We start from the raw sequence: 13,403 nt of genomic DNA on the forward strand, positions 1-13,403 counted from the left end.
TGAACATTGATAACGACTTTGTGTACTTTTACATTTTTAAGCTGTTTGACCAAACAGAAATTTTAGGAGTATGATTTTTAATTGGAAATTTAATAATTTAAAATTTTATGTAGTAAAAATCAGTGAATTGCAGAAGGCTGGTGTTTTTTTTCTCTATCCATAGTATTTTTCTTCATGGCCTAATTGAATGTATGACATGAAACTCTGAGGCCTGGATTTTTCCTCAAACATGCAGAGAAGTGTGTATTTATGTTTTCAAACTTTGAACCATACTTGTCAGTTGTTATAAAGCAAGGAAATCCCAGGCGAAAGGGATGTGTGGAGTATCTTCCTTTCAAACTGTTGTACAGACATAATGGCTATGCCTGGGAAACTGGTATGGAGCAGCACTTCCCACTGCAACCCCTGCAGGCACTGGCAGCAGTGAAACAGGAGAAATTTTTAAGAAGAGTATCGGTATAGACAAGCCCAGCGCTGCTTGGATAGAAGGAATCAGTCCAGAAGATTTTATCTTCTGCTTAGGGTTGCTGTTCCTGGCTTATGTCACACCTCCTCGCTGTTCTCCTACCTTGTAACTTCCAGCACTGCTTTCTCTTGCGGGTGAGGCTCCCTTCCCTTGTCTTTGTTTTTAGAGGCTGCGTGAGAGACAGCAGCAAAGCATCTAAAAAGCACATGCAAGTGTATTGCCTGTGTTGTCAAGAGCTTTGTAACACTTGGGATGGTGATTGCTGGAGGCACAGCTCCGCTTCCCACCTTTTAAGATACAGCTGAGTGGAGGTTGCACTGGTATGGAGAGGCCAACATGGGTTGAAAGAACAAATACAAAAGAGCACTCCAGTGTGGTTAAAGTGGGGAAAAAAATTTCTCCACTGTTTGACAGGAATATTTTTACATGATTGGTAGGGAAAACTGCTCTCGTATCTGTATTTTTGTCTATATTCTCAGGGGAAATCTGCTTTCAGATCCCTGTAATTTGTGTATCTTCCTATTGGGACAGTAGAACGTGTGAATGTAAACCACCGTTGGTACTGCATCTTTTGTCATCTGTCTGTTCCTTCAGCTGTAAGCAGTCCTTCCTTTGGCTCAGAGGCTGCAGTGAAGTGTTAGTCCTGAGGATGGCAGTGCCCTGAGCAGCCTCACCTAGGATCCCCATCTGCCCAGAACCTTTGTTGTGTCAGAAGCTTTGATTCTGAGGGAGAACATTGGTGAGCTACCTTTCCACCACCCTCAGTGACTTCTGTTTTGGGTCTTCTTGTAACAGGATGGCTTCAACATGTCTATTTTCAAACCTGTGTGCATCTGTACATAGTTGGGCCTTTTCAGCTTCTCCAGCAAGAAGCTTTGTTGCTGAACAAAGAGGCTAAACCCACTCGACTGTTCTTGTCCAGAGTGGCAGCTTTAAAAGGGTCTCAGGTATGTCTGTCCTTATTTGTTAGTTACGGCAGAACTTCTAAGGTTTTCAAATGAAGGATAGGAGCAGCTAGGAAAAGAATATGGCTTCTAGGTTAATGCTCCTTTTCTTATGTGAGAATTTCAAGGAAAAGCATAAAGGATTTGTATTGGTAGAGCTGTCTGAGACGTCTTTCATACTCTATCCTTTTATACTCTGTAAGATTCAGAGGACTAGCCAGAAAGTGATTGCTGCTGAAATTTTGCTGATTGATTTCCAGAGTTGTTGAAATATTTAATATACTAACAGGGGTAATGGAGAGCTCCTCCATTACTAGTGTGTCTGTCTGAAACAAGTCTCTTACTCTAACCATCTTTACTGCTCAGGTATATTTTGCATTCGAAGGTCATTTCTTTCCAGCAGAGTGGGGTGAACATAACACACTGCTGCTGCTTCTACACATCCCTCCTTCACCTTGTCGGAGACAGGCTTAACGTGATTTAGGCAATAATTCTGTTGCTAACTCTCTTGGGTGTTTCTAGTTCCTACTTGCTCTCTAGCATCTTAAATACTAAATCCAAAATTATGTTTGTGTATTTGTATCCTGAGAGCGGTTTCAGTTCTGCAGTTTTTTTTTTGTTTGTTTGTTTTGTTTTCTTCTATACCTTTACTGCAGTGGTTGAGGGAGGGCCCTTTATATTTTGGTTCTTATCTTGCATTTTTCACTGTGGGCTTGCTGAATACCTACATCCACTGTTACGGAGAATGCTTGCCCCCAAATGGAGCACTCCAGCATTCTCTGGAAGTAGCAAGGTTCGATGAAGATATTCTCTGTTGACGTCCCATTTAGTCTTTATAGCTCACGCTTTTCCTCAGAGACCCCAGCCACTTTGTTTTTGTACAGTGTTTAACAGGTTTCACTGTTCTGTTAGAAGCATTTTGGAGTTGTGAAACTCAAACTGTGTTTTCCCATGTTTATATAGTCTTTTTTCTGTAGAGCTTAAGTGAAAAAAACTTCCTTTTTAATCATTACTCATCACTCAAGCCCATAATCTGAATCAGTGTGGAATTTTACAGGTAGGTCCATGTGTCTGGACTGTAACTATTTTTTCTTTATGTTACGTTTCTAAGAGAAGAAATCACATCTAGGTCCTCAGTCTCTTGTCTCAGTAAATGCTGCGTTTCTGCTGTCATCGCCATTCAGAAACCTGCTGCCAAGATCACTTTTCTGACACATTGTTTTGATTATATTTCTTTATACCCTACTACTATTCCTCATCAAAAAATATGTAATAATTCTTCCTTTTTGTGGTACCGTATAGATTATTTTTTCTCAGGTCACTGATAACAGCCTCCACCCCTAACTTAATAAACTGTCAAAGTATCATCCTCCCCTGTGGCTACTCCTGCTCAGGAAGGTCTCTAGAAATGTTCAAAATACATACCAAAAAAAAATTGATTCAGAAAAGTTAGGCCCCTTCTCCTGATGTCTGTTGCAGTTTTTTTTACCTATGTATGTGCCTGTTTTCTCCCTTCTTATCCTTAAACTAGATGCTTTTTTTTTTTTGTTCTGCATTTGTATTGCACACTTTGTAAGGCTTTACATCACTGTGGCTACAGTGATATAATTTACAAACATGTTTTTCCTGCAAAAGAAACTGGTAGTGTTGTCTCCTCCACTGCTTGTAGTGGATCAGAGCATCTGTCCATCAAGACTCACAGTCCTGCTACTGACAGCCTCTTACTGTTTAAGAAAAAAATTTTGTAGAAGGTGATTAAATTACACTTTTCCTAGATGTTTATCATGCATCTTCAGGAGTAGAAAAAACTCTTGTGCCTTAAAACTGGAGAGTTTCTGTGCTTCCTGATGTTCATTATGATTAATTCAAATATGTTTATTATATATTCATACTTTTATATATACTTTTATACTATTATATATTCATACATATATATTCATACTTTTCTCAACATCAGTGCTAATGTTATGGTGAGCACTACTGGCTAATTTTGTATGATGTGAAACTATATCATCTCAAATCAGACAGATTTTTGCCTCTGAGTTTCACTGTGTATTCCCTTGGTCTTTTATTACAAATACTAATTAATCGTTCTTAATCAGTCTAGTTTCTTCTCTTGACTGTTTAGGGCTTTTTAATGTGCCTCTTGAGCCTATTCCCTTTCTGATTTTGAGGGAGAGGGAGCATGCACAAACAGACTTCAGATTAAAACTTTAAAGTTAGACTTTAGATTGGTTTATTTATGTTATTCTTTTTCATTAGCAATTTCAGTCCATGACTTCAATGTTCTGTTGTTTTAGGATGAAGAGGTAGGAAGTGGCCAGTGTTTTCACAGGGGAGAGAGCATATTAATTCTTGTGCTACTCACATTTTCATTCCTCATATGCATATATATAAACTTAATTAGCATTTTTACTGTCACTGCTTATTAAGCACACAGCATACCTTCATGAAGGTGTCTGTGTGTTTTTTTCCTTTTTTATGAGTTAGTAATTCATCTATGACCTTTAAAAAAAAAAAAAAAGTATGTGTGATTATACTTTCCACATTTTGGTACTTTGCTTTTATTAACCTTAAATACAATATGCTATTGTGTTTCTTCTTCTTTGATTTGTCTGAAGGTAATACATATGTAAATTATTTTTTGGATTACAATTGGCTTGTATTGCCAGAGTACATACAGTCCTCGTCATAGGTCAGGTGCAAGCTGCTTTGGGTACTCTTTAAATGCATCAGACACACACCAAAAAAAAAAAAAAAAGTAATAATAATAATAATTTCAACTCCTTTTCTAGCTAAAGAAATCGGGTTTATTAATCTAAACCTCTCTGTGCCATCATCTGTGTTGCCTCAGAGCACAGTGTTTGCTAGTTCAAGTCTTGAAAATCTCTTCCTACCATCAGTTTGGTTAGATCAAATAGATAAGTTTGTCATTCACCAGTGCTACAATTTTACCAGTTTTTGTTGGCAACTTGCTTTATGTCAGTGCTGCATGCCATTTTTACTGAATTTTTGTATTCTGCACTTTGTATCATGATTTGTATAATTTGAAAGTTGTTTCCCTATGGATTGGATTATGTTTTTCTCTTAATAGAAAATGTTTTTATTAGACTCTTTGTAATCCTCTACACATAGCAAATCTTTTCCTACCTCATTAATGTGATGTATTCTGGTTTATAACTCACTGTGATCACAGTCTAGTGGCTTCTGTCATTCTGCTGTGCTTCAGTCTCGCTTGTTGTATTATTTTCTTCTTACATGGCAGAGTAATTTTCTGGCTTTTATGCCCCAGATGTTACCGGTTTAAAAATGGAACAGAAATTAACACTCAACTGAGAAGACCTCAAACACTATCTTTTACCATTTTTATAGGCTCCAGCGTATGAAGGCATTCTTGATATCTCTCACAGGGAGAGGTTTTGAAAGGGGCCTGGGCTAAATCACAGCTCTGTCATTTCCACATCCCTCTGCTGTGAGGGATACCTGGGCTAACAGTGGGCTGCTCAGAAAAAAACAGTTATCCAAAATCCCCAACTGTGTCCCCCCCCACCTTTTCTTTTACCACCTAATTTGTAGGCATGACTCAGTGCCGCTCCGGCCATAGCCAGCCTCCAACAATAGCTATCTGTTATGTGCTCAGGGCTTATCATCCACTTGTCAGCAATCACGCATTATTTCCATACCACAGCTTCAAAATCTCTCCTTGTCTTCAGAGCTGCGGAGAGGCCTTGCTTTGCCGTGTCGCCTTGGCTATAAAGCTGGTCGGTGTTACAGAGGGTCCGGGTGACTGGTGGAAAGGAGTATCTGCTGGCAGGAGATTGTTGAGAGGAAAATCTACGGGCAGAGTCCTTTCCCAGTAAACAGGAGGTCTTAGCAGCATCTTCAGCTGTCACCAACAACATGCTGTCTGATGGGGCATTCCCTGATGCTTGCTGGAGTGAGGTGGTGGGATGGTTCCTCTGCCTATAGCAGCCAGATGTATGGTGCAAGATGGGAATGCTTCATTTCTCCGGTGGGGATGCCTGCAGGCATTGGTTGTCAGTGTGGCTGCAAATATTGCTGTCCTTTGTGGCCCATCTGTCCCAAGTAGCCGTTGCCGACATCTCTGGACTTCTGTGAAAGTCTGGGCAATGAAGGCGACGTAACTTTTATTTTTACATGTGCAGGGGCTGGGGAGAGGGTGGCCTGTTTTGTAAGAACTTCACTGTGATGAATTAACTTTCTCTTCAATGATTGCATTGGGTACATCCAAGTGAGAGGCCATAAAGGGACGTGAAAGCATGAGCGGGGAGTTACAGGTCTGTGTGGGCAGCAGTTGGCAGCCTGGGCTGGCCAGCACCTCAGCGAGAGGCCTGGCCTGGTCTCTGCAGGCACCTTCGGCCTCAGGAGCTCCTTGGGCCTGCTTTTTCCAGCGGAACAAGCTCTCCTCCATCCTCCCCAGTGCTCCAGTGGGTCACTAATGAACCTCAGCAGGAAAAGACAAACCCAAGTTCATGAATAGCGGTACAGTCCCCTTCTCCTGCCCACCCCCACCCTGTCCTGGGAATGTGCTGCCCACACAGTGACCAGAGAGGAATCTGGAGGCAATTGTAAGATAATGCCATATCAAATGTTCTGTTCTCACACTTTCTGCTCGTATTTTCAAAACTGTTTACATATTTCCTTTCAGTTTGCATGAATAAGCACATCACTCTGAGACTAAAAAGGGGAAAATGCATTTGCAAATGTGTGAAGCCACATAGCTGTAATAAATTGCTTTAATTACATATAGTGTGTTTAGTTTCTGGAAGCCTATTGTGCATTTCTGCCTGCAACAAGTAGCCTTTCCTGTTTGCTTGCTGCTGTTTACCAGGCTGGCCATCCTCCCAAAATAATCCTTATCCAAATTCTGTGTTCTCTGCTCAACAGACGCTCGCTGCGATCTTTTTGATCCTCTGATGCTCAGTGTCATCTTGGGTGTTGCGCTGGCAGCCAACAGAACGTAGAGACTAGGTTTTCTTGCTAGAAATTTGGTGTCTTACCATATTTTTAACTAAAACCTTTTAAATCTGGTTTATGATGTTTTTAGAAAGAAACAAAGTTACAGCTGAAGGCAAAGATGTCTCAGTTGTGAATAGCTTTCCTCAAATAGTGAGCTCTGGTGGATGTCATTTATATCACCCTCCTCAGGCATTCACAACTCCTGGATATTTGAACGGTGTTGTTGCATGCTTTTCTGCTGTCACTGTTTCTCAGGGTAAGTGCCATGCTCCTTCTATTTTCATTTTATTTACTACTCAACAGGATTGGGAAGGTGTGCTCCCAAAGTGTTTTAGCTTATTTATTTTTGGTTGACAAAAGCTACAGAAACATAAAGTATAATTATGCTGTCTCTACCTCTGTCTAAATAATATTTCTCTTTTTTTTCTCGTCTTACTGATATTTGTATTTGACCTATTGTTTTTTTGTTTCAGTATAGAATATGAGTGCACATTTGTTCTATTTTACCTGTCGTAAAGTAGGTAGTGTTGGAGCTGCCAGGCTTAAGTTATTCCATACAATCAGGAGTGACTTGTTCGGTGAGGAAGGGTCTGGCTTTGAAGACTTCCAACTTGAAGTTGAAAAAGAGGGGGGCAAAGATTAAAGGCAAGCTTTTCTGCATTATATTGCTGAGGAAAACTGTTCACTACTGTTGGGCTTAAATGCAGAAGAGAACTGTCAATCAAATTTTCTCTTCCTCTGGAAAAAAAATAAAATAAAAAAGATCAGAAGGCCCAGAATCAATTTGGAGACCTAAAATAGCCCATCTCACTATGGTGGCCTGTCAGCACCCATCGTGCTGCCAGCCTTCTCTGAGGAGCTCCAGCCAGGTTGATCCTAAATGTCAAGAAATAACCTTTCTGTAGTCCTTCCACAACTGGGAAGCAGATAGTACTCATCTACTCCCCTGCTCATAATGCTTTGCATGTGCAAAAGGGAGATAGTTCTTCCTTCCTGAGCTTCTCTCTAGAAGTTGCTGTGCTCTCAGGATATGATGACCGTATTAATGAATTCATCAATCACAATAATCTGATTAAATTGATGGGGGAGAGGGAGCCAACAGATGATACAAATAGATTATTTTAAGATACATGAGATACACAATTAGTGACTGACTCACTCGGCATTACAATGGAAGTGGTGCACAAGAGGTTTACGGGTAACCAACATAAGTTATAGTATATACTTTTTCTGAGAGGAAGGCTCACGTACTGTCACAGGGACCTGTATATAAAACAGTGGCAAAGCAAAGCACGCAAGAAATACCATATATGTATTACTTTATTTTTTTTTTTTTTAGTATGAACATATATGTGTATATGCATTGTGCTTAGTAACGGAATAGGATACGGACAGTAGTATGGTGGGGAAGATTAGCGTGGTACAGGCACTTTGGCCAGGACCTGGTGAATGTGTTTTCAGGCACAGAGGAAACTGAGACTTGAGTAAGAAGGGAGTTGCTTCATGTCCCTGAGGTTTCAGGGGTCAATCCCTTAGAGTACAGAGATAATGGAAGGGAAGCTTTCTGTCAGGGAGCATATGTTTTTGTGACGATTACGCTGTGTGTAGATTAGGACTTCTAGGAGGGAGGGAATGGAAAGATGTGCTTGGAATACAGGGCCATCTGCCAGTACCTTGGCATAGTCATTTCATTAATGAGAAGCTTATTAGCTTGAGTCCAGCTGAGATAGACAAGGCAGCAAAAAGGACAGAAAATTGTCATCCAGTCGCCATTGAGATGGAGAAGAGACAGCTCTGATAACATTTAAAATCTGATTTTGTTAAAAGAACTGTTCTTGTTCTGTTTGGTAAGAAGGTATCAGGCTTGTTGTTGAAAAAATATTTTCTTAAATTTTGTGTTGCAGTGTGGGATGTCCTTTGGTAGCGAAAATGCACAACTAATTGTGAGTTGGAATTGACAAGAAGGTGCTAGAAAAAAAGAAAGGACAGTGATTTTTATTGGGAAACTGTTGCATCAAATGACAGCCTTTGGTGAGCACTTGAAGGTGCCCTGTACTGAACATAATGTATATCACATCTGTGGTGACGAAGAATTGCAGCTGGAGGACAGAACTTTGAGCCACAGTCCTGTCTTGGTTATGCCAGCAACCTCAGAAAGTGCAGTGTGGCCGGGCTCTATGTGAGCCAAAAACTCAAGGGTGCTCTGAGCTGGCAGAGGATAGTACTCCAGAGGAAGCAGGCAGTGGTTAGCAGTCTGTGCGCTCAGTGGCTCTTACCTCGGACTGTGGTTCTGCTGCTGACCTGGTAAGTGCCCGTGCCTGTGCTGTGTTCCTCAGCTTCTCTACCCTGTAAGCCAGAAAAATTAGGCTTCCCCTATTTTAGTGAGAACTTTGCTGTTATTCTGTAGAAGTAGGACTTTAAATGCTATTTCATTTAAACAGCTCTGCTTTTCTTTTGACATTTGAGTCAGACTTGAGTCAGGGTGAGATGGCAGAGCCTTTGCCTGAGGAAAATAGTGGTTAGAAGTACAAAGTGGTTTCAGTGTTGTTATTGGGGCAATGATTTCCCTTTTGTCTGTTTTGATAATATTCAGGTTGGACTGGTAGTTAAGCTGAAGGGTAGGAATCAGAAAAAAACATTTCCAATGAATAGCCCTATGATCTGCAACTACCTGAGTTCCTAGGAGCATGGATGTGTTCAGGACCTGTTTGCAAGGGTTATACAATTCACCAGGAAGATGGTCTGGTAAATAATGCTGGATAAGGGCAGTTTCTGTTCACACTGCTGGGATAAAAAAGGCAGTTTCCCCTGACTTTTTTGCTGATTTATGAGCTAACTCAGGGGGTTGTCACTGACTTTGTCTATTGTAAATCTGTTAAAACAAAAGGAACATGCATCTTCATAACGTGAGTAAGAAAATGTAGTTTAGGAGTATCAATGCATCTGAGCAGAGTGTTCCTTAACTGAAGGGGATTTGGTAGGTCATTCACTTTACATGCTCACTTTCTATACTGAGGAGGGAAGAAGATTATTAGCAAGAAGAAAATCTGTGTTATCATAGAGATTACAGTGGTCTATGGTTATGTCCCAAAGGAGAAAGATGTTTTTTAATACTAAAAAAAAAAACACACACCAGCACCAACAGAAAAAACACTTTGCTGTGATTCATGTGTAATGCATAGACAGTTCCATGCCAGAAAAAAATTATTATAATACTGCATGGCATGGTGTTTATGTGCATAAACATATGTGCATGTACCAGCACAACATCAATGTAAATCCTGACCCTGTGCCTACTGAATTCAGTGGAAATACTTCTGCTGGTTGTGCTGAGCATTAGATCAGATTCTCACATTGACGTGTAAATGTTGTATAAAACTACAGCAACGTTTCTGCTTTAGGACTTTTTTTTTCCTACCTACCTTAAAATGCAGCATAGCTGATTGTCTTAAAAAACAATTATCTTGCACACTGGGCCCTGCTGTGTTTCATCTGCTGAAACACTGATAGTATCCTACAGTGATAATATTCAGATGCCATGTCACATGCTTTTTAGTCTGATGGTTCATGTGTTTTCTTTTTCAAGTAATGCAAGAATATTGTTGGTCCCACAAGGGCATGGTAGGTCTGGGTTTTGGCTCAATTTACAGGTCTAAAAGGCTTTGCACTTAGTGAAGCCGTAAAGAAACCTCCAGCTGGCTGGATGCCTCTCTTAAAAACACAAGTGTGGCTTTACTGGGAAGTGGTGCTGAGACAAAGTTGTGTATATTTCGATCTCGGGGAGTGAGAGAGGAGTGGCAGGGGGGCCTTCGGTAATGTTCCAGGGAAGCCAAAAAAAATCAGATGTTCACATGAAAACACATGGAATTTAATCACTGATTGATTCAGCTGGAATTGCTGTAGAAGGGTGAAATAAGAAGGGGGAAGAGAAAGCAGGAAAGCAGCAGACAGCTTTTAACTTGAGACTTGAGGAGAAAGTAAGAAGGGAAGTGGGCATTTTCATTTCACCGTCAGCACAAAAGCTCCCTTAGCTGTGTATGTGGACTGTGAAATCATGGAGCTCTGTGCAGGGTTTTCCTTCCAACAGCAGAGCACAGGGCTGAGTGCCTGTGTTGGGAGTGTTATGCACGGCTTTGCTTTAGTGCCTTTCTGGGTCAGTGGTTCTCAAACAATGCCGCACAGAGCTGCTTTAGTCGTGCTTCCACGAGTCAGTCTCTAAGTACTGACGCTTCTCCCTGATCGTAACCCAGTGGCCTAGAGGATCTGCCGGCTTTTCTGACTAGCTAATCTCAAAGCATTTATGGTGTTCCTTGAACTCAGGTTGGTTGATCATGTGTACCTTTTTCAGATGCCATTCTTCCTGACAATTTAGCTGCAGTCAATTTGTTGACTTCAAAAGACCAAGTGAAAGGATGTGGCCAAGTCCTTGCACCTGTGGCACTGAAAGAATCAACACTCCTCTTCTCACATTGTTCTTGCGCTGCTCTTTCACCAGCCACAGTCTGTATGGAGCGTTGTCTCATGGAGAGTAAGGAGAAAAGAATTACTGGTTCATGCAAAGATCTTTTTCCAGGTGTAGTAAAGAATTGGATCGAGCAGCTGCATTGTTTATTTTCTTTTAAAATGGATTTTGGGTGCTGGGTTGTTTTACCTCTGTGTTGCAGGATGTATAAAGGGAGAGGGATGAGAAGTAGAGTTAAAATGGTGCATTTGTGTGTTCTTCCAGACACACTTATATGGGAGTGGAGACTTCTGTGGGTGGATCAGGTATATATTTTCAGCTGTGGCAAGGCTTGGCAACTATTTGAGCATTTCTATAGCCAACCTTGGTGGCGACTGGGAGCCGCCAGGGAAGAGGGAGCAGTCTGTTCGACATTTGTGCATTCCTCACCAGCTGACTGCACCTGCAGTGCTCGCCATCAGCAGCCAGCTATAGAGGCGTTTTGGAAAGCACCATCAGTCAGGAGCAGATCTTGAGAAAACTGTGGGGAAAGAGAAAGAAAACTGTCACACCTCAGTGTGGGAAAAATTCTGAAGGTACAGGGCTGTTTCTGAGCATTGGCTAAGCTGAAACTGGGGCTGAATGGTGGCTAAACATGGAAAATGTAATTGGGTAAGAAGTTTCAGTTTCTTCATTCCCCTAATCCTCCTAAAAGCATCAATTATTTTTACATTTTTTCTGTTTCCTTGTATGCAAATTTATTTCTCTCACCTATTGAAAAAGGCATAATGCACCTAATTAAAAAGGTGTGGATATGGCCAATCTGCTAACGAGTCTAATCCTTTCGCAATTTGGCTTCAAGATACCATATTTATTCTGTTTTCAGATTTGGCTTTCGTTCAGCTTTGTGTTTTTGCATCCAGGAAGAAGACCTCTATCTGTAATTTTTATTTTGTTTATTGGATGGAGTATCTCTTCTCATTAAGTATCTTTTGTGTGCAACCAGCTGTGATACGGCTGCTTACTGGGCGTCTTAGAAGTTATTACTGTGAACCTGAAAGTACATACAAGGAAAGCTGTTTAAACAGTGCATTAAAGCTGAATTATGGACAAAACTCCCATTTTCTTCATCGTAGTGTGCCTTTACAGTTATATCAAGCTTGTGTTTTATACCTTTTATTTGGGAATAGATTATTAACTTTATTGTCTTTTCACCTTTTTACAGAAAATAAACATTGTTAATTTTAATTTTAATTGCTTCCTTGGTGGTGGAGAATCATATCTTGGAACTGCCAATTCATAACACTATGGGCACATTTGTGGGGTTAAGTGAGGAGATGCTTAAACTTTATTAGTTTCCCTCCCTCATATTCTTAGTTATTGGAGGAATCTCCTGTGCAATGTAGAGTGCACTTCGTATTATGATAAAAGACAGAGATAAAAGTAAGCAAAAGGAGCCTGAAGAGGCAACACTGTCCAGATCAAATATTGACAATGATAAATGAAAAATGTAGAAAAGGAATTACATGGACTTAAAGTCAGCAGGCTTCTGACTTTATTTGCTGTATATAAAGGAGGAATAAAATGAGTGAAATGTGACCCTCTTCCTCTTGAAATTCCCCATGGTATCTGTCAACTTTGCTGTCAGTTGGGGGGGTCACTACTTAGGCATGAAGTATTTCCATAGCATTCTGTTGCCATCAGATCCTTTCCTGGGAATCCAGCTCCTAGGTGTTTTCAGGCTGTCTGTCTGGAAGCTGAACACTTGCCTGCCTTTCATCCAGCTGGTAATTTGTTTGCTGATTTTTAAAAAATGCTATTTTTATTGAGATGGTGATAACTCTAGAACTGGTACAGGGGAGATGTGGCATTGCTTTGTCTGTAGGAGCCATAGTTTATTAGGACCAGGGAAGGACTAGTACCAACCTGGTTGCGGTTAGTTTTTTGGAGGGCTCTTCACTTTTACTGTTTTGAGGAGGAGGAGTCTGAATTTAAAGTCACGAGCAGAATTGCTTAAATGATCTGAATGGAGTGAAAAGTTTAAATACAGAGCTCTGCTTTTTAACCCAGTAGTTGAGGGAATGCTCAGTGCTATCATCTTAATTGCAGCATTGTTGTCAGGAGGCAGTGGCTCTGTGGCAGAACGGGAAACATAAAGTCATAGAATGGTTTGGGTTGGAAGGGACCTTAAAGACCAACTAGTTCCAACCCCCCTGGCATGGACAGGGACATCCACCACTAGACCAGATTGCCTGGACATCCAGCCTGGCCTTGAACACCTCCAGGGATGGGGCACCCACAGCTCCTCTGGGCAACCTGGTCCAGTGCCTCACCACCCTCTGACTGAAGGATTTCTTATTAGTACATAATTTAAAACTCCCCTCTTTTAGTTTAAAACCCTTGTCTTTTCAATACAACACTGCTGCTGGAACTGACAGTCTTTTAAGATATATCTGTCTAATACTTAAATCACATTTTTTCCTTCTTTCAAGACCATTCTGTGCCTATTGATGGAACAGACAGAAACAAAGGGAAGAAAAAGGCTTGTATAAATGGAAGTTTGTCAGTTGAG

The 13,403-nt window shown here is 40.8% G+C and overlaps 1 protein-coding gene across 5 annotated transcripts in view; it reads left to right on the plus strand.

The window, feature by feature from the left end:
• NDST2 (N-deacetylase and N-sulfotransferase 2) overlaps nt 1-13,403 on the plus strand; it is a 130,509-nt gene that overhangs the window by 64,063 nt on the left and 53,043 nt on the right. The window contains exon 1 of one of the 5 annotated variants that reach the window (XM_084525778.1): nt 6,559-6,646. The exons of the other annotated variants lie outside the window; for them this stretch is intronic. The gene's annotated coding sequence lies outside the window, so the exon portion shown is untranslated. Of the gene's footprint in view, nt 1-6,558; nt 6,647-13,403 lie in introns of those variants that run through there. 5 annotated transcript variants of the gene reach the window in all.

Source organism: Aythya ferina (assembly GCF_964211825.1).
Source record: "Aythya ferina genome assembly, chromosome: 7".
NCBI lineage: Eukaryota > Metazoa > Chordata > Aves > Anseriformes > Anatidae > Aythya > Aythya ferina.